Here is a 20,032-nt window from a genome sequence, read left to right on the forward strand (position 1 = left end):
GGGCCAACCAGGACTTACTCTCAAGGGCCCCAGAGCAACCACATGGCTTTCCTCTATGGCACACATAGGCCCTTGCCTGCTCCAATAGATAGACATAAATATAGTGTAATAGTATAAAAGTGATGCTTCTAAATTCTCTAAGTTAATATAGGAACAAGTCATGGAAACTTTCTTCATCTGCATTGATGACCCAGTGCATTTCTTTCTAGTTAAGAAAACCCAGTACTTCCCATTTCAAAGAATATTTATTTTCACATCAGTTATATACAGGAACACATATGGGCATGAATCATTTTGCACAAAGAACTTTAATTTGATACATCCATTGTAATCTGTGTTTCCTGGCTGCCCAACCACTTGTCAACTAAGCCTGCCTTCACATTGAGCTTGGGAGATCCAATCTTTATTATGTCTTTTTTCATCAAACATATCCCAGCACATAGGGATAGGGAAATATTTCCTAAGGTAGTGTTACAGAAGGTTTTTCTTTAGCCGTGTGCAGGGATTCATTCTGATTTTGGATGCAAAAAGATGCAGTAGAAAGCAAATCTCCTTAGCATATTGTACATGCAGCATAGCAGTTCCCCTAGTGAACAAATTGTTAAAATGGTTTCCTTGCATAATACCTTTCTTTATCATACTATTTGAATTAATATTGTAGATATGTCAGATCTCTGTCTGAATTCCTTACAGCCTGGGCCCCATTGCAGAATTTTAACAGCTACCCAAACGACGCCCATGTGGGATTCATAATACTAGTGTCTTTTTATGTCAATATGAGGCTTTTTTGCCCCTTTAGGTCTGCAGCCTGAAAAAGGACATTTGACTTATGTAAGTAACACATTTTGATGACTATTATGGTGGGTGACTGGTAGTAAGCCAGCTGTATGTATAGGAGAGATTTATGTGGGTTAGTGCTTGGACACGCAGGATTTTCTTTATATTTTTACCTGAATGTAAGGCTTTATTTTGATATACTTAAAAATAAAAATAGGAGAATCCCTGTTTAAACTTTCCTTTTATGTCACTGTCTCTAACTGCTGTTTGCCGTTACTTACCAGTCTCTACAGAGTTATTTTCCAACATTACTCTTGCCATTTTCTCAATCAGCTTCATGAGATAGTCATCAGGAATGTTTTTAAGTCACAGGTATGCCTTCAGTAGTTACTTTGTGGGATTTCGTGCCTTCATAATGTGACCATCAGTTGGGTTGTGCAGTAGTTGTGTCTGAAATTTTGGCTGTTACAGTAAATTGAGATAAAACTACATTTATTAAAATTGTAATCTTCTATGTTCCATTTAATCTAAATTTCAAACCACAAACCATAATCTTTTGAAATCATCTTGGCGCATTTTTTTCAACTCTATTAAACTTAACCCCTTAAGGACCATGAGTTTTTACGTTTTTGCACTTATTCTTCATCCCGTTTTTGCACTTTTTCCTCATCCCCTTCTAAAAATCAGAACGCTTTCAATTTTGCACCTACAGACTCACATGAGGGCTTATTTTTTGTTCCACCAATTGTACTTTGTAATGACATTAATCATTTCACCACAAAATTTACGGTGAACCCAGAAAAAAAATATTTGTGGGGCAAAATTGGAAAACAAAAATGCCATTTTGTACATTTTGGGGGCTTCCGATTCTATGCAGTGCATTTTTCAGTAAAAATGACACCACATATTTATTCTGTAGGTCCATACGGTTAAATGGATACCGAATTTATATAGGTTTTCTTTATGTTACTACTTAAAAAAATGATAATTACATGAATCAAAATTAGCATGTTTAGAATTTTCCTCTTCTGACCCCTATAATTTTTTTATTTTTTGGTATATGGGGTGGTATGAGAGCTCATTTTTTGCGATGTGATCGGAAGTTTTTTTTGGTACCATGATTGTTTTGATCAGACTTTTTGATCACTTTTGATACAATTTTGGACTTTGGAATTTGTTTACATGTACGCCATTGAGCGTGCGGTTTAATTAACCTTATATTTTTTATAGTTCGGACATTTACGCATGCAGCGATACCACATATGTTTATTTTTATTATGTTTATATTTTTTTATATGGAATTTGGGAAAAGGGGGGTGGATTTAAACTTTTAATAAGAAAGGCAATGATGTGTGTGTTTTTAAACTTTTTTTTACTTTTTTTTTTTTTTACACTCTTAGTCACCTTAGGGGACTTTTAGGAGGAATCATTAGATTTTTCATGAATTTCGTAACAAATTGGATTCATCAGCTTCGATTCGCTCATCTCTAGTCCTAATCTTTGGCAGCCGGAAAAGAGCAGGCCGGAGTTCCCAAGGAACTGGCGTTATAGGTGCCAGGATCGTCCCAGGGACTATCCCAGAAAAAATGCAGAGTGTGTCACAAGAGGGGGATATGGAAGGACACCACCACGTAATGTGATCATCCGAGCCTCTGCATTAAAAACTGCTTCAGGGAGTATCACACCTCCATGGAGTACTACATTTTCCCTATTCATTTTAATTTCCCATAATTTGACCCTAATGTACCAAGTCCAGAGTACATTACACATTTTAACCCCTTAAACCACTAAATTGTCCAAAAAACTGTTTCATAAAAAAAAAAAAAGTTAAAAATAAAATAAAACCTGATAAGACCTCTGGGTTTTTTTGTTGTTTTTTTTTTTTACAAAAATGAGTCATGGGTCACTGAGTCACTATCATTGGGGACTTTTTTATGTTGCCTGAAATGTGCAGTGCTCCCTCTCCACCTGAGCGGGGTGCGCATTTGAGTCAACGGGTTAGGGACGGCCACACACATCACATTCCCAGAATGATGATTGAGAGAATAGGGTTTGGGATGGGCATATTTTTTTGTTTTGGCTCTGGGTCATCATTCTGGGAACATAACCTATTTTGTCATTTTACGGCCCACTGAACCCCACTTTACTAACTCAGTGTACCCCATGTAACGTTCCGTGAGGGGGGATCCCACTGTTCTTGCTCCATAGTAGCTGTGTAAATGCTCAAGATACCTGACTGCGCTCATGCTCTTCCGAGACCGGGTGTGCACCCGCAGGGCAGTTTACGTCAAAATATGAGGTATGTCCTTACTCTAAAGAAATGTATTTACAAATTTACGGTGACATCTTCTCCTATTACCACTTGTGACCCCAGCATTTTAGTGTAAAAAAATCAAATTTTTTTCCTTTTTACATCCCAATTTAATGAACATTTATCAAACACCTGTGGGATGTTAAGGCTCACTGTACTACTTGTTATGTTCCTTGAGGGGTGTAGTTTCCAAATTAGTATGCCATGTAGGTATTTTTTTCCTGTTCTGGCACCATAGGGGCTTCCTAAATGCGACATGCCCCCAAAAACCATTTCAGGAAAATTTGCTTTCCAAAAGCCAAATGTGACTCCTCTTCTGAGCATTGTAGTGCACCCGCAGTGCACTTGATGTCCACACATGGGGTATTTCCATACTCTTGTAAAATTTGGGGAAACAAACAGCATTTTAGCCCCTTGGGGACGGAGGGTTTTCCAGTTTTTACACTTTCGTTTTTTCCTCCTTACCTTTTAAAAATGCTAACCCTTTCAATTTTGCAGGTAAAAATACATATGATGGCTTATTTTTTGCGCCACTAATTCTACTTTGTAATGACATCAGTCATTTTACCCAAAAATCTACAGTGAAACGGAAAAAAAATCATTGTGCGACAAAATTGAAGAAAAAATGCCATTTTGTAAATTTTGGGGGCTTCCGTTTCTACACAGTAATTTTTTTTGGTAAAAATGACACCTTATCTTTATTCTTTAGGTCCATACGATTAAAATGATACCCTACATATATAGGTTTGATTTTGTCGTACTTCTGGAAAAAATCATAACAACATGCAGGAAAATGTATACTTTAAAATTGTCATCTTCTGACCCCTATAACTTTTTTATTTTTCTGCATACAGGGTGGTATGAGGGCTCATTTTTGCGCCGTGATCTGAAGTTTTTAGCAGTACCATTTATGTAGTGATCTGACTTTTTGATCACTTTTTATTCATTTTTTTAATGATATAAAAAGTGACCAAAAATACGCTATTTTGGACTTTAGAATTTTTTTGCACGTACACAATTGACCGTGCAGGTTTAATTAATGACATATTTTTATAATTCGGACATTTCCGCATGTGGCGATACCACATATGTTAATTTTTTTTCATTTACACAGTGTTTTTTTTTTTTAAGTGGGAAAAGGGGGATGATTCAAACTTTTATTAGGGAAGGGGTTGAAGCGCAACTGTCATGAAATATTGGAGCAATAACCTGCACACAGCCTTTGTACTGTGTGCAGGTGGTGGGTATAGCAATATTTTTACCTAATATTTCCAGGCTTTCATGACTGTAAAAAATGCTTTTATTCAAAGCCACTGACGGTCGGATAGGTGTGGTGCGAGGTACGCGATGCTCCGCCGCCGCCACGCCCACCCCCACGCCTACCACGTATGTCAGCGCTGGGACCGCTGTGTGATTGACACACAGGTCCCAGCGCATGCGCCCTTCAGCTAATCTAACCTGCGCGTCGCTGTGTGTCATCCTGCAAGCGCTCACTCCCGCCGCCATCTTCCTCCTCAGTGCGCCTGCGCAGTGCTAGGTGCAGAGAGCGCGCTTCCTCTCTGCACCTAGTATCGAGACCTAACCTGATTGCGCGCTGCTCTGCGCAGGCGCACTGAGGAGGAAGACGACGGCGGGAGCGAGCACTTGCTGGATGACACACAGCGGCGCGCAGGTTAGATTAGCCAGAGGGCACATGCGCTGGGACTTGTGTGTCAATCACAGAGGTCCCAGCGCTGACATACAGGGTAGGCGTGGGAGTGGGCGTGGCAGCGGCGGGGCATCGTGTACCTCGCGCCACGCCTATCCGACCGTCATTGGCTTTGAATAAAAGCATTTTTTGCAGTCATGAACGCCTGGAAATATTAGGTAAAAATATTGCTATACCCACCACCTGCACACAGTACAAAGCTGTGTGCAGGTTATTGCACCAAAATTTCATGACAGTTGCGCTTTAAATGATCTTTATTCACTTTTTTTTTCACTTTTTTTTTGCAATGTTATAGCTCCCATAGGGGGCTATAACACTGCACACACTTATCTTTTACATTGATCACTGGTTTCTTATAGGAAACCAGTAATCAATGATTCTGCCACTTGACTGCTCATGCCTGGATCTCAGGCACTGAGCAGTCATTCGGCGATCGGACAGCGAGGAGGCAGGTAGGAACCCTCCAGCTGTCCTGTAAGCTGTTCAGGATGCAGCGATTTCCCCGCTGCGATCCCGAACAGCTCCCTGAGCTAACCGTCACTGCTTTACTTTCACTTTAGACGCGGCGTTCAACGTTGAACGCCGTGTCTAAAGGGTTAATAGCGCACGGCACCGCGATCAATGCCGCCCGCTATTAGCCACGGCGTGGCCCCGCGTTTTAGACAGGGAGTGGGCTGAGGGCGTATAGGTACGCCCTCCATCCCCAAGGAGTTAGTGAAAAAAAATTATTCATTTACACATCCAACTTTAACGAAAAGTCGTCAAACACCTGTGGGGTTTTAAGGCTCTCTGGACCCCTTGTTACGTTCCTTGAGGGGTTTAGTTTTCAAAATTGTATGCCATGTGTGGTTTTTTTTTGCTGTTCTGGCACCATAGGGGTTTACTAAATGTGACATGCCCCCCAAAAACGATTTCACAAAAACTCACTCTACAAAATCCCTCTGTCACTCCTTCCCTTCTGAGCCTTGTAGTGCACCCACAGAGTACTTAACATCCACATATTAGGTATTTCCTTACTGGAGAGAAATTGGGTTACAAATCATAGGGTGATTTCTCTCCTTTTACCCCTTGTAAAAATTCAAAAACTGGGTCTACAAGAACATGCGAGTGTAAAAAATTAAGATTTCGAATTTTCTCCTTCACCTTGCTGCTATTCCTGTGAAACACCTAAAGGGTTAACACACTTTCTGAATGTCATTTTGTATACTTTGAGGGGTGCAGTTTTATAATTGGGTAATTTTTTGGGGTATTTCTAATAAGAAGGCCCTTCAAATCTACTTCAAAACTGAACTGGTCCCTGAAAAATTCTGATTATGAAAATTTTGTGAAAAATTGGAAAATTGCTGCTGAACTTTGAAGCCCCCTGATGTATTCTAAAAGTAAAAACATGTAAACTTTATGATTCAAAGATAAAGTAGACATATTGTATATGTGAATCAATATATCATTTATTTGGGATGTCCATTTTCCTTATAAGCAGAGAGCTTCAAATAAAAAAAAAATTCTAAATGTAAAAATTTTTCATAAAGTATTGACAAAAATTTACCACTAACATAAAGTAGAATATGTCATGAAAAAACAATCTCGGAATTAGAATGAAAAGTAAATCCCAGAGTTATTAATGCTTAAAGTGACAGTGGTTAGATTTGCAAAAAACTGCTCGGGTCCTTAAAGGGGTACTCCGCCCCAGAACATGTTATCCCTTATCTAAAGGATAGGGCATAACATGTCAGATCGCGGGGGTCCTGCCGCTGGGGACCCCGGGATCTCGGGTGCAGCACCCCGTTATCAGTACTGCACAGAGCAAACTCGCTCTGTGCGTAATAATGGGTGATTCCATCTCCGCCCCCTCGTGACGTCATGGCCCGTCCCCTCAATACAAGTCTATGGGAGGGGGCGTTGCGGCCGACTTACTGTGATGTCATGAGCGGCGGAGCCGTGACGTCACGATGCTCCGTCCCCTGTGTCGCGCGTCATTACGCACAGAGTGAGTTTGCTCTGTGCAGTAATGATAGCGGGGTGCTGCAGCCGAGATCCCGGTGGTCCCAGGATCTGTCCTGGGGCGGAGTACCCCTTTAAGGTGAAAATGGGCTGGGTCCTTAAGGGGTTAAGGACACAGGGCGTACTTGTATGCCCTGAGTCCTCTCCCTTTCTATACTGTGGGGTTGGGCCCAGCTTCTAACAACGGCGGGGACCTGTGGCTAATTGCGCGCATCACCGATTGCGGTGCCGTGTGCTATTAACCCTTTAGACGAGCCATTTAAAGTTGATCGCCGCATCTAAAGTTGTGAAATAGCACCGCCGGCAGCTCAGTCGGGCTGATCGGGACCATCGTGGTGAAACCGTGATGTCCTGATCAGCTAGGACGCATCAGGAGGGTCCCTACCTGCCTCCTGCGCGTCCGATCGCCAAATGACTGCTCTGTACCTGAGATCCAGGCATGAGCAGTCAAGCGGCAGAATCACTGATCAATGTTATCCTATGGGATAATAATGATCAATGTAATATCAGTGTGTGCAGTGTTATAGCCCCCTATAGCCCCCTAAGTTAATAAAGATTATTTAACCCCTTCCCTAATAAAAATATTAATCACCCTCCTTTTCCCATTAAAAAAAACTAGTGTACATAAAAATAAACATAAGTGGTATCGCCACGTGTGGAAATGTCCGAACTATAAAAATATATAATTAATTAAACCACACGGTCAATGGCGTACGCGCAAAAAAATTCCAAAGTCCAAAATTGCGTATTTTTGTTCACTTTCATACCATAAAAAAATGAATAAAAAACTATCAAAAAGGCAGATCAAAACAAAAATGGTACTGCTAAAATCTTCAGATCACGGCGCAAAAAATGAGCCCTCATACCGCCCCATCCACTGAAAAATAAAAAGTTATAGGAGTCAGAAAATCACAATTTTAAACGTATAAGTTTTCCTGCATGTAGTTATGATTTTTTCAGGATTAATACAAAATCAAACCTATATAAGTAGGATATAAATTTAATTGTATAAACCTACAAAATAAAAGAGAAGGGGCCATTTTTACTGAAAAATCTATTGCAGAGAAACGGAAGCCCGCAAAAGTTACAAAATTGAGTTTTTTCTTCAATTTTGTCGCACAATGTTTTTTTTTCTGTTTTACCGTAGATTTTAGGGTAAAATGACTGACGTCATTACAAAGTAGAATTGGTGGCACAAAAAATAAGCAATCATATGGATTTTTAGGTGCAAAATTTAAAGGGTTATGATTTTTTAAATGTAAGGAGGAAAAGACGAAAGTGCAGAAACGGAAAAATGCTCGGTCCTTAAGGGGTTACATTTTTATTAATAAGTAAATAAATAAATAAACTTTGTTGGGGAAAATGTTAGTGAAATGTTATTCTTGCTGATCACATACCTGTTTATAGTCTGGTCATCAGCCCCTGTTCCAGAGATATTGGGCTCGGTAGCTCATCTGACGGTCTCGCTACTTCATCAGATGGGCTAGAATGGTTTTATACAGTGTGCATTGTACTAGGCCGCAGGGCGTGCATAGCTGGGGCATGCATTTAGCTCCGGCCAATCAGTATCTCACATTTTTCAAAGAGAGGTCCTCTTTAAAACTTTAACTTTAAAATGTCACTTTGACTTTACTAATGCTGTCTTGGTGTTAAGAAGCTTAGAATGGGTTAGTGGCAGTCCTAGAAGACCTTCAGACCGCTTCAGTTATTTATTTGGCTTCTTGTACTGCTTGCCGTTGCCAATAAAACACGTATCAGACGTCATATCTCTGATGCAGACATCGACATTTCTGAGAAAAACATAATGGGGATGTGTCCACATTGTGCGTTAGCGCTATTGAGAGAAAGAGTGATTTAAAGTGGTACTTGTCACGATGCCGGCTGGCAGGTAGTGGATCCTCTGTGCCAGAGAGGGATTGGCGTGGACCGTGCTAGTGGATCGGTTCTAAGTCACTACTGGTTTTCACCAGAGCCCGCCGCAAAGCGGGATGGTCTTGCTGCGGCGGTAGTGACCAGGTCGTATCCACTAGCAACGGCTCAACCTCTCTGGCTGCTGAAGATAGGCGCGGTACAAGGGAGTAGACAGAAGCAGGGTCGGACGTAGCAGAAGGTCGGGGCAGGCAGCAAGGATCGTAGTCAGGGGCAACGGCAGGAGGTCTGGAACACAGGCTAGGAACACACAAGGAAACGCTTTCACTGGCACGATGGCAACAAGATCCGGCAAGGAAGTGCAGGGGAAGTGAGGTGATATAGGGAAGTGCACAGGTGAACACACTGATTGGAACCACTGCGCCAATCAGCGGCGCAGTGGCCCTTTAAATCGCAAAGACCCGGCGCGCGCGCGCCCTAGGGAGCGGGGCCGCGCGCGCCGGGACAGGACCGACGGAGAGCGAGTCAGGTACGGGAGCCGGGGTGCGCATCGCGAGCGGGCGCTACCCGCATCGCGAATCGCATCCCGGCTGGAGGCGGTATCGCAGCGCCCCGGGTCAGTGGATCTGACCGGAGCGCTGCAGTGAGGAGAGTGTAGCGAGCGCTCCGGGGAGGAGCGGGGACCCGGAGCGCTCGGCGTAACAGTACCCCCCCCCCCTTGGGTCTCCCCCTCTTCTTAGAGCCTGAGAACCTGAGGAGCAGACTTTTGTCTAGGATATTGTCCTCAGGTTCCCAGGATCTCTCTTCTGGACCACAACCCTCCCAATCCACTAAAAAAAAAGTTTTCCCTCTGACCTTTTTGGATGCCAGAATCTCTTTGACGGAGAAGATGTCCGAGGAGCCGGAAACAGGAGTGGGGGGAACAGATTTGGGAGAGAAACGGTTGATGATAAGTGGTTTAAGAAGAGAAACGTGAAAGGCATTAGGAATACGAAGAGAAGGAGGAAGAAGAAGTTTGTAAGAGACAGGATTAATCTGGCACAAAATTTTGAAAGGACCAAGATAGCGTGGTCCCAACTTGTAGCTAGGGACACGGAAGCGGACATATTTAGCGGAGAGCCATACCTTGTCTCCAGGGGAAAAAATGGGAGGAGCTCTTCTTTTCTTATCCGCGAACTGTTACGCCGAGCGCTCCGGGTCCCCGCTCCTCCCCGGAGCGCTCGCTTCACTCCCCCCGCTGCAGCGCTCCGGTCACGTCCTCTGACCCGGGGCGCTGCGATTCCGCTGCCAGCCGGGATGCGATTCGCGATGCGGGTAGCGCCCGCTCGCGATGCGCACCCCGGCTCCCCTACCTGACTCGCTCTCCGTCTGTTCTGTCCCGGCGCGCGCGGCCCCGCTCCCTAGGGCGCGCGCGCGCCGGGTCTCTGCGATTTAAAGGGCCACTGCGCCGCTGATTGGCGCAGTGGTTCCAATTAGTGTGTTCACCTGTGCACTTCCCTATATCACCTCACTTCCCCTGCACTCCCTTGCCGGATCTTGTTGCCATTGTGCCAGTGAAAGCGTTCCTTGTGTGTTCCTAGCCTGTGTTCCAGACCTTCTGCCGTTGCCCCTGACTACGATCCTTGCTGCCTGCCCCGACCTTCTGCTACGTCCGACCTTGCTTCTGCCTACTCCCTTGTACCGCGCCTATCTTCAGCAGCCAGAGAGGTGAGCCGTTGCTAGTGGATACGACCTGGTCACTACCGCCGCAGCAAGACCATCCCGCTTTGCGGCGGGCTCTGGTGAAAACCAGTAGTGGCTTAGAACCGATCCACTAGCACGGTCCACGCCAATCCCTCTCTGGCACAGAGGATCCACTACCTGCCAGCCGGCATCGTGACAGTAGATCCGGCCATGGATCCCGCTGAAGTTCCTCTGCCAGTTGTCGCTGACCTCACCACGGTGGTCGCCCAGCAGTCACAACAGATAGCGCAACAAGGCCAACAGCTGTCTCAACTGACCGTTATGCTACAACAGTTACTACCACAGCTTCAGCAGTCATCTCCTCCGCCAGCTCCTGCACCTCCTCCGCAGCGAGTGGCCGCTCCTGGGATACGCTTATCCTTGCCGGATAAATTTGATGGGGACTCTAAGTTTTGCCGTGGCTTTCTTTCCCAATGTTCCCTGCATCTGGAGATGATGTCGGACCTGTTTCCCACTGAAAGGTCTAAGGTGGCTTTCGTAGTCAGCCTTCTGTCCGGAAAAGCCCTGTCATGGGCCACACCGCTCTGGGACCGCAATGACCCCGTCACTGCCTCTGTACACTCCTTCTTCTCGGAAATCCGAAGTGTCTTTGAGGAACCTGCCCGAGCCTCTTCTGCTGAGACTGCCCTGTTGAACCTGGTCCAGGGTAATTCTTCCGTTGGCGAGTATGCCGTACAATTCCGTACTCTTGCTTCAGAATTGTCCTGGAATAATGAGGCCCTCTGCGCGACCTTCAAAAAAGGCCTATCCAGCAACATTAAAGATGTTCTGGCCGCACGAGAAATTCCTGCTAATCTACATGAACTTATTCACCTAGCCACTCGCATTGACATGCGTTTTTCCGAAAGGCGTCAGGAACTCCGCCAAGATATGGACTCTGTTCGCACGAGGCGTTTCTTCTCCTCGGCTCCTCTCTCCTCTGGTCCCCTGCAATCTGTTCCTGTGTCTCCCGCCGTGGAGGCTATGCAGGTCGACCGGTCTCGCCTGACACCTCAAGAGAGGACACGACGCCGTATGGAGAACCTCTGCCTGTACTGTGCTAGTACCGAACACTTCCTGAGGGATTGTCCTATCCGTCCTCCCCGCCTGGAAAGACGTACGCTGACTCCGCACAAAGGTGAGACAGTCCTTGATGTCTACTCTGCTTCTCCACGTCTTACTGTGCCTGTGCGGATGTCTGCCTCTGCCTTCTCCTTCTCTACAGTGGCCTTCTTGGACTCTGGATCTGCAGGAAATTTTATTTTGGCCTCTCTCGTCAACAGGTTCAACATCCCCGTGACCAGTCTCGCCAGACCCCTCTACATCAATTGTGTAAATAATGAAAAATTGGACTGTACCATACGTTTCCGCACGGAGCCCCTTCTTATGAGCATCGGATCTCATCATGAGAGGATTGAACTTTTGGTCCTCCCCAATTGCACCTCGGAAATTCTCCTTGGACTTCCCTGGCTTCAACTTCATTCCCCAACCCTGGATTGGTCCACTGGGGAGATCAAGAGTTGGGGGTCCTCTTGTTCCAAGAACTGTCTAAAACCGGTTCCCAGTAACCCTTGCCGTAACTCTGTGGTTCCTCCAGTAACCGGTCTCCCTAAGGCCTATATGGACTTCGCGGATGTTTTCTGCAAAAAACAAGCTGAGACTCTACCTCCTCACAGGCCTTATGATTGCCCTATCGACCTCCTCCCGGGCACTACTCCACCCCGGGGCAGAATTTATCCTCTCTCTGCCCCAGAGACTCTTGCCATGTCCGAATACGTCCAGGAGAATCTTAAAAAGGGCTTAATCCGTAAATCCTCCTCTCCTGCCGGAGCCGGATTTTTCTTTGTGTCCAAAAAAGATGGCTCCCTACGTCCTTGCATTGACTACCGCGGTCTTAATAAAATCACGGTTAAGAACCGCTACCCCTTACCCCTCATCTCTGAACTCTTTGATCGCCTCCAAGGTGCCCACATCTTTACTAAATTGGACTTAAGAGGCGCCTATAACCTCATCCGCATCAGAGAGGGGGACGAGTGGAAAACGGCATTTAACACCAGAGATGGACACTTTGAGTATCTGGTCATGCCCTTTGGCCTGTGCAACGCCCCTGCCGTCTTCCAAGACTTTGTCAATGAAATTTTTCGTGATCTGTTATACTCTTGTGTTGTTGTATATCTGGACGATATCCTAATTTTTTCTGCCAATCTAGAGGAACACCGCCAGCATGTCCGTATGGTTCTTCAGAGACTTCGTGACAACCAACTCTATGCCAAAATTGAGAAATGTCTGTTTGAATGCCAATCTCTTCCTTTTCTAGGATATTTGGTCTCTGGCCAGGGACTACAGATGGATCCAGACAAACTTTCTGCCGTCTTAGATTGGCCACGCCCCTCCGGACTCCGTGCTATCCAACGCTTTTTGGGGTTCGCCAATTATTACAGGCAATTTATTCCACATTTTTCTACCATTGTAGCTCCTATCGTGGCTTTAACCAAAAAAAATGCTGATCCCAAGTCCTGGCCTCCTCAAGCAGAAGACGCCTTTAAACGACTCAAGTCTGCCTTTTCTTCGGCTCCCGTCCTCTCCAGACCTGACCCTTCCAAACCCTTCCTATTGGAGGTTGATGCCTCCTCAGTGGGAGCTGGAGCTGTTCTTCTACAGAAAAATTCTTCCGGGCATGCTGTCACTTGTGGTTTTTTCTCTAGGACCTTCTCTCCAGCGGAGAGGAACTACTCCATCGGGGATCGAGAGCTTCTAGCCATTAAATTAGCACTTGAGGAATGGAGGCATCTGTTGGAGGGATCAAGTTCTCCTGTTATTATCTACACCGACCACAAGAACCTCTCCTACCTCCAGTCTGCCCAACGGCTGAATCCTCGCCAGGCCCGGTGGTCTCTGTTCTTTGCCCGATTTAATTTTGAGATTCACTTTCGTCCTGCCGATAAGAACATTAGGGCCGATGCTCTCTCTCGTTCCTCGGATGCCTCAGAAGTTGAACTCTCTCCGCAACACATCATTCCACCTGACTGCCTGATCTCCACTTCTCCTGCCTCCATCAGGCAGACTCCTCCAGGAAAGACCTTTGTTTCTCCTCGCCAACGCCTCGGAATCCTCAAATGGGGTCACTCCTCCCATCTCGCAGGTCATGCGGGTATCAAGAAATCTGTGCAACTCATCTCCCGCTTCTATTGGTGGCCGACTCTGGAGACGGATGTTGTGGACTTTGTGCGAGCCTGCACTATCTGTGCCCGGGATAAGACTCCTCGCCAGAAGCCCGCTGGTTTTCTTCATCCTCTGCCTGTCCCCGAACAGCCTTGGTCTCTGATTGGTATGGATTTTATTACTGATTTACCCCCTTCCCGTGGCAACACTGTTATTTGGGTGGTCGTTGATCGATTCTCCAAAATGGCACATTTCATCCCTCTTCCTGGTCTTCCTTCTGCGCCTCAGTTGGCTAAACAATTTTTTGTACACATTTTTCGTCTGCACGGGTTGCCTACGCAGATTGTCTCGGATAGAGGCGTCCAATTCGTGTCTAAATTCTGGAGGGCTCTCTGTAAACAACTCAAGATTAAATTAAATTTTTCTTCTGCATATCATCCCCAGTCCAATGGACAAGTAGAAAGAATTAACCAGATCTTGGGTGATTATTTGCGACATTTTGTTTCCTCCCGCCAGGATGACTGGGCAGATCTCCTCCCATGGGCCGAATTCTCGTATAACTTCAGGGTCTCTGAGTCTTCCTCCAAATCCCCATTTTTCGTGGTGTACGGCCGTCACCCTCTTCCCCCCCTCCCTACTCCCTTGCCCTCTGGTCTGCCCGCTGTGGATGAAATTTCTCGTGACCTTTCCATCATATGGAGAGAGACCCAAAATTCTCTCTTACAGGCTTCATCACGCATGAAGAAGTTCGCGGATAAGAAAAGAAGAGCCCCTCCCGTTTTTTCCCCTGGAGACAAGGTATGGCTCTCCGCTAAATATGTCCGCTTCCGTGTCCCTAGCTACAAGTTGGGACCACGCTATCTTGGTCCTTTCAAAATTTTGTGTCAAATTAATCCTGTCTCTTATAAACTTCTTCTTCCTCCTTCTCTTCGTATCCCTAATGCCTTTCACGTCTCTCTTCTCAAACCACTCATCCTCAACCGTTTTTCTCCCAAATCTGTTCCTCCCACTCCTGTTTCCGGCTCCTCGGACATCTTCTCGGTCAAAGAAATCTTAGCTGCCAAAAAGGTCAGAGGGAAAAATTTTTTTTTAGTGGACTGGGAGGGTTGTGGTCCTGAAGAGAGATCCTGGGAACCTGAGGACAACATCCTAGACAAAAGTCTGCTCCTCAGGTTCTCAGGCTCTAAGAAGAGGGGGAGACCCAAGGGGGGGGGTACTGTTACGCCGAGCGCTCCGGGTCCCCGCTCCTCCCCGGAGCGCTCGCTTCACTCCCCCCGCTGCAGCGCTCCGGTCACGTCCTCTGACCCGGGGCGCTGCGATTCCGCTGCCAGCCGGGATGCGATTCGCGATGCGGGTAGCGCCCGCTCGCGATGCGCACCCCGGCTCCCCTACCTGACTCGCTCTCCGTCTGTTCTGTCCCGGCGCGCGCGGCCCCGCTCCCTAGGGCGCGCGCGCGCCGGGTCTCTGCGATTTAAAGGGCCACTGCGCCGCTGATTGGCGCAGTGGTTCCAATTAGTGTGTTCACCTGTGCACTTCCCTATATCACCTCACTTCCCCTGCACTCCCTTGCCGGATCTTGTTGCCATTGTGCCAGTGAAAGCGTTCCTTGTGTGTTCCTAGCCTGTGTTCCAGACCTTCTGCCGTTGCCCCTGACTACGATCCTTGCTGCCTGCCCCGACCTTCTGCTACGTCCGACCTTGCTTCTGCCTACTCCCTTGTACCGCGCCTATCTTCAGCAGCCAGAGAGGTGAGCCGTTGCTAGTGGATACGACCTGGTCACTACCGCCGCAGCAAGACCATCCCGCTTTGCGGCGGGCTCTGGTGAAAACCAGTAGTGGCTTAGAACCGATCCACTAGCACGGTCCACGCCAATCCCTCTCTGGCACAGAGGATCCACTACCTGCCAGCCGGCATCGTGACACGAACTTCTTCATGCGTGATGAAGCCTGTAAGAGAGAATTTTGGGTCTCTCTCCATATGATGGAAAGATCACGAGAAATTTCATCCACAGCGGGCAGACCAGAGGGCAAGGGGGTAGGGAGGGGGGGAAGAGGGTGACGGCCGTACACCACGAAAAATGGGGATTTGGAGGAAGATTCAGAGACTCTGAAGTTATACGAGAATTCGGCCCATGGTAGAAGATCTGCCCAGTCATCCTGGCGGGAGGAAACAAAATATCGTAAATAATCACCCAAGACCTGGTTAATTCTTTCTACTTGTCCATTGGATTGAGGATGATATGCAGAAGAAAAATTTAATTTAATCTTGAGTTGTTTACAGAGAGCCCTCCAGAATTTAGACACGAATTGGACGCCTCTATCCGAGACGATCTGCGTAGGCAACCCGTGAAGACGAAAAATGTGTACAAAAAATTGTTTAGCCAACTGAGGCGCTGAAGGAAGACCAGGAAGAGGGATGAAATGTGCCATTTTGGAGAATCGATCAACGACCACCCAAATAACAGTGTTGCCACGGGAAGGGGGTAAGTCAGTAATAAAATCCATACCAATCAGAGACCAAGGCTGTTCGGGGACAGGCAGAGGATGAAGAAAACCAGCGGGCTTCTGGCGAGGAGTCTTATCCCGGGCACAGATAGTGCAGGCTCGCACAAAGTCCACAACATCCGTCTCCAGAGTCGGCCACCAATAGAAGCGAGAGATGAGTTGCACAGATTTCTTGATGCCCGCATGACCTGCGAGATGGGAGGAGTGACCCCATTTGAGGATTCCGAGGCGTTGGCGTGGAGAAACGAAGGTCTTTCCTGGAGGAGTTTGCCTGATGGAGGCTGGAGAAGTGGAAATCAGGCAGTCAGGAGGAATGATGTGTTGCGGAGAGAGTTCAACTTCGGAAGCATCCGAGGAACGAGAGAGAGCATCGGCCCTAATGTTCTTATCGGCAGGCCGAAAGTGAATTTCAAAATTAAATCGGGCAAAGAACAGAGACCACCTGGCCTGGCGAGGATTCAGCCGTTGGGCAGACTGGAGGTAGGAGAGGTTCTTGTGATCGGTGTAAATAATAACTGGAAATCTTGATCCCTCCAGCAGATGCCTCCATTCCTCAAGTGCTAATTTAATGGCTAGAAGCTCTCGATCCCCGATGGAGTAGTTCCTCTCCGCCGGAGAGAAGGTCCTAGAAAAAAAACCCACAAGTAACAGCATGCCCGGAAGAATTTTTTTGTAGAAGGACAGCTCCAGCTCCCACTGAGGAGGCATCAACCTCCAATAGGAAGGGTTTAGATGGGTCAGGTCTGGAGAGCACAGGAGCCGAAGAAAAGGCAGACTTGAGCCGTTTAAAGGCGTCTTCCGCTTGAGGAGGCCAAGACTTGGGATCGGCATTTTTTTTGGTTAAAGCCACGATAGGAGCCACAACGGTAGAAAAATGTGGAATAAATTGCCTGTAATAATTGGCGAACCCCAAAAAACGTTGGATAGCACGGAGTCCGGAGGGGCGTGGCCAATCTAAGACGGCAGAGAGTTTGTCTGGATCCATTTGTAGTCCCTGGCCAGAGACCAAGTATCCTAGGAAAGGAAGAGATTGGCATTCAAACAGACATTTCTCTATTTTGGCATAGAGTTGATTGTCACGAAGTCTCTGAAGAACCATACGGACATGCTGGCGGTGTTCTTCTAGATTGGCAGAAAAAATCAGGATATCGTCCAGATATACAACAACACAGGAGTATAAGAGATCACGAAAAATTTCATTAACAAAGTCTTGGAAGACGGCAGGGGCGTTGCACAGGCCAAAGGGCATGACCAGATACTCAAAGTGTCCATCTCTAGTGTTAAATGCCGTTTTCCATTCATCCCCCTCTCTGATGCGGATGAGATTATAAGCACCTCTTAAGTCCAGTTTGGTAAAGATGTGGGCACCTTGGAGGCGATCAAAGAGTTCAGAGATGAGGGGTAGGGGGTAGCGGTTCTTAACCGTGATTTTATTAAGACCGCGGTAGTCAATGCAAGGACGTAGAGAGCCATCCTTTTTGGACACAAAGAAAAATCCGGCTCCGGCAGGAGAGGAGGATTTACGGATAAAGCCCTTTTTTAAATTTTCCTGGACGTATTCAGACATGGCAAGAGTCTCTGGGGCGGACAGAGGATAAATTCTGCCCCGGGGTGGAGTAGTGCCCGGGAGGAGGTCGATAGGACAATCATAAGGCCTGTGAGGAGGTAGAGTCTCAGCTTGTTTTTTGCAAAAAACATCCGCAAAGTCCATATAGGCCTTAGGGAGACCGGTTACAGGAGGAACCACAGAGTCACGGCAAGGGTTACTGGGAACCGGTTTTAGGCAGTCCTTGGAACAAGAGGGCCCCCAACTCTTGATCTCCCCAGTGGACCAATCCAGGGTTGGGGAATGAAGTTGAAGCCAGGGAAGTCCAAGGAGAATTTCAGAAGTGCAATTGGGGAGGACCAAAAGTTCAATCTTCTCGTGATGAGATCCGATGCACATTAGAAGGGGCTCCGTGCGGAAACGTATGGTACAGTCCAATCTTTCATTGTTTACACAATTGATGTAGAGGGGTCTGGCGAGACTGGTCACCGGGATGTTGAACCTGTTGACGAGAGAGGCCAAAATAAAATTTCCTGCAGATCCGGAGTCCAAGAAGGCCATAGTAGAGAAGGAGAAGGCAGAGGCAGATATCCGCACAGGCACAGTAAGACGTGGAGAAGCAGAGTAGACATCAAGGACTGTCTCACCTTTGTGCGGAGTCAGCGTACGTCTTTCCAGGCGGGGAGGACGGATAGGACAATCCTTCAGGAAGTGTTCGGTACTGGCACAGTACAGGCAGAGATTCTCCATGCGGCGTCGTGTCCTCTCTTGAGGTGTCAGGCGAGACCGGTCGACCTGCATAGCCTCCACGGCGGGAGGCACAGGAACAGATTGCAGGGGACCAGAGGAGAGAGGAGCCGGGGAGAAGAAACGCCTCGTGCGAACAGAGTCCATATCCTGGTGGAGCTCCTGACGACTTTCGGAAAAACGTATGTCAATGCGAGTGGCTAGGTGAATGAGTTCATGTAGGTTAGCAGGGATTTCTCGTGCGGCCAGAACATCTTTAATGTTGCTGGATAGGCCTTTTTTAAAGGTCGCGCAGAGGGCCTCATTATTCCAGGATAATTCTGAAGCAAGAGTACGGAATTGTACGGCATACTCGCCAACGGAAGAATTACCCTGGACCAGGTTCAACAGGGCAGTCTCAGCAGAAGAGGCTCGGGCAGGTTCCTCAAAGACACTTCGAATTTCCGAGAAGAAGGAGTGTACAGAGGCAGTGACGGGGTCATTGCGGTCCCAGAGCGGTGTGGCCCAAGACAGGGCTTTTCCAGACAGAAGGCTGACTACGAAAGCCACCTTAGACCTTTCAGTGGGAAACTGGTCCGACATCATCTCCAAGTGCAGGGAACATTGGGAAAGAAAGCCACGGCAAAACTTAGAGTCCCCATCAAATTTATCCGGCAAGGATAGTCGTAGACCAGAAGCGGCCACTCGCTGCGGAGGAGGTGCAGGAGCTGGCGGAGGAGATGATTGCTGAAGCTGTGGTAGTAGCTGCTGTAGCATAACGGTCAGTTGAGACAGCTGTTGGCCTTGTTGCGCAATCTGTTGTGACTGCTGGGCGACCACCGTGGTGAGGTCAGCGACAACTGGCAGAGGAACTTCAGCGGGATCCATGGCCGGATCTACTGTCACGATGCCGGCTGGCAGGTAGTGGATCCTCTGTGCCAGAGAGGGATTGGCGTGGACCGTGCTAGTGGATCGGTTCTAAGTCACTACTGGTTTTCACCAGAGCCCGCCGCAAAGCGGGATGGTCTTGCTGTGGCGGTAGTGACCAGGTCGTATCCACTAGCAACGGCTCAACCTCTCTGGCTGCTGAAGATAGGCGCGGTACAAGGGAGTAGACAGAAGCAGGGTCGGACGTAGCAGAAGGTCGGGGCAGGCAGCAAGGATCGTAGTCAGGGGCAACGGCAGGAGGTCTGGAACACAGGCTAGGAACACACAAGGAAACGCTTTCACTGGCACGATGGCAACAAGATCCGGCAAGGAAGTGCAGGGGAAGTGAGGTGATATAGGGAAGTGCACAGGTGAACACACTGATTGGAACCACTGCGCCAATCAGCGGCGCAGTGGCCCTTTAAATCGCAAAGACCCGGCGCGCGCGCGCCCTAGGGAGCGGGGCCGCGCGCGCCGTGACAGGACCGACGGAGAGCGAGTCAGGTACGGGAGCCGGGGTGCGCATCGCGAGCGGGCGCTACCCGCATCGCGAATCGCATCCCGGCTGGAGGCGGTATCGCAGCGCCCCGGGTCAGTGGATCTGACCGGAGCGCTGCAGTGAGGAGAGTGTAGCGAGCGCTCCGGGGAGGAGCGGGGACCCGGAGCGCTCGGCGTAACAGTACTCCACTGGAAAAACATGTATTTTTTTAAAATCACCTGGTACCAGAAAGTTAAACAGATTTGCAAATGACTTCTATTTAAAAATCTTAATCCTTCCA

This window comes from Hyla sarda, chromosome 3 (assembly GCF_029499605.1).
Source record: "Hyla sarda isolate aHylSar1 chromosome 3, aHylSar1.hap1, whole genome shotgun sequence".
NCBI lineage: Eukaryota > Metazoa > Chordata > Amphibia > Anura > Hylidae > Hyla > Hyla sarda.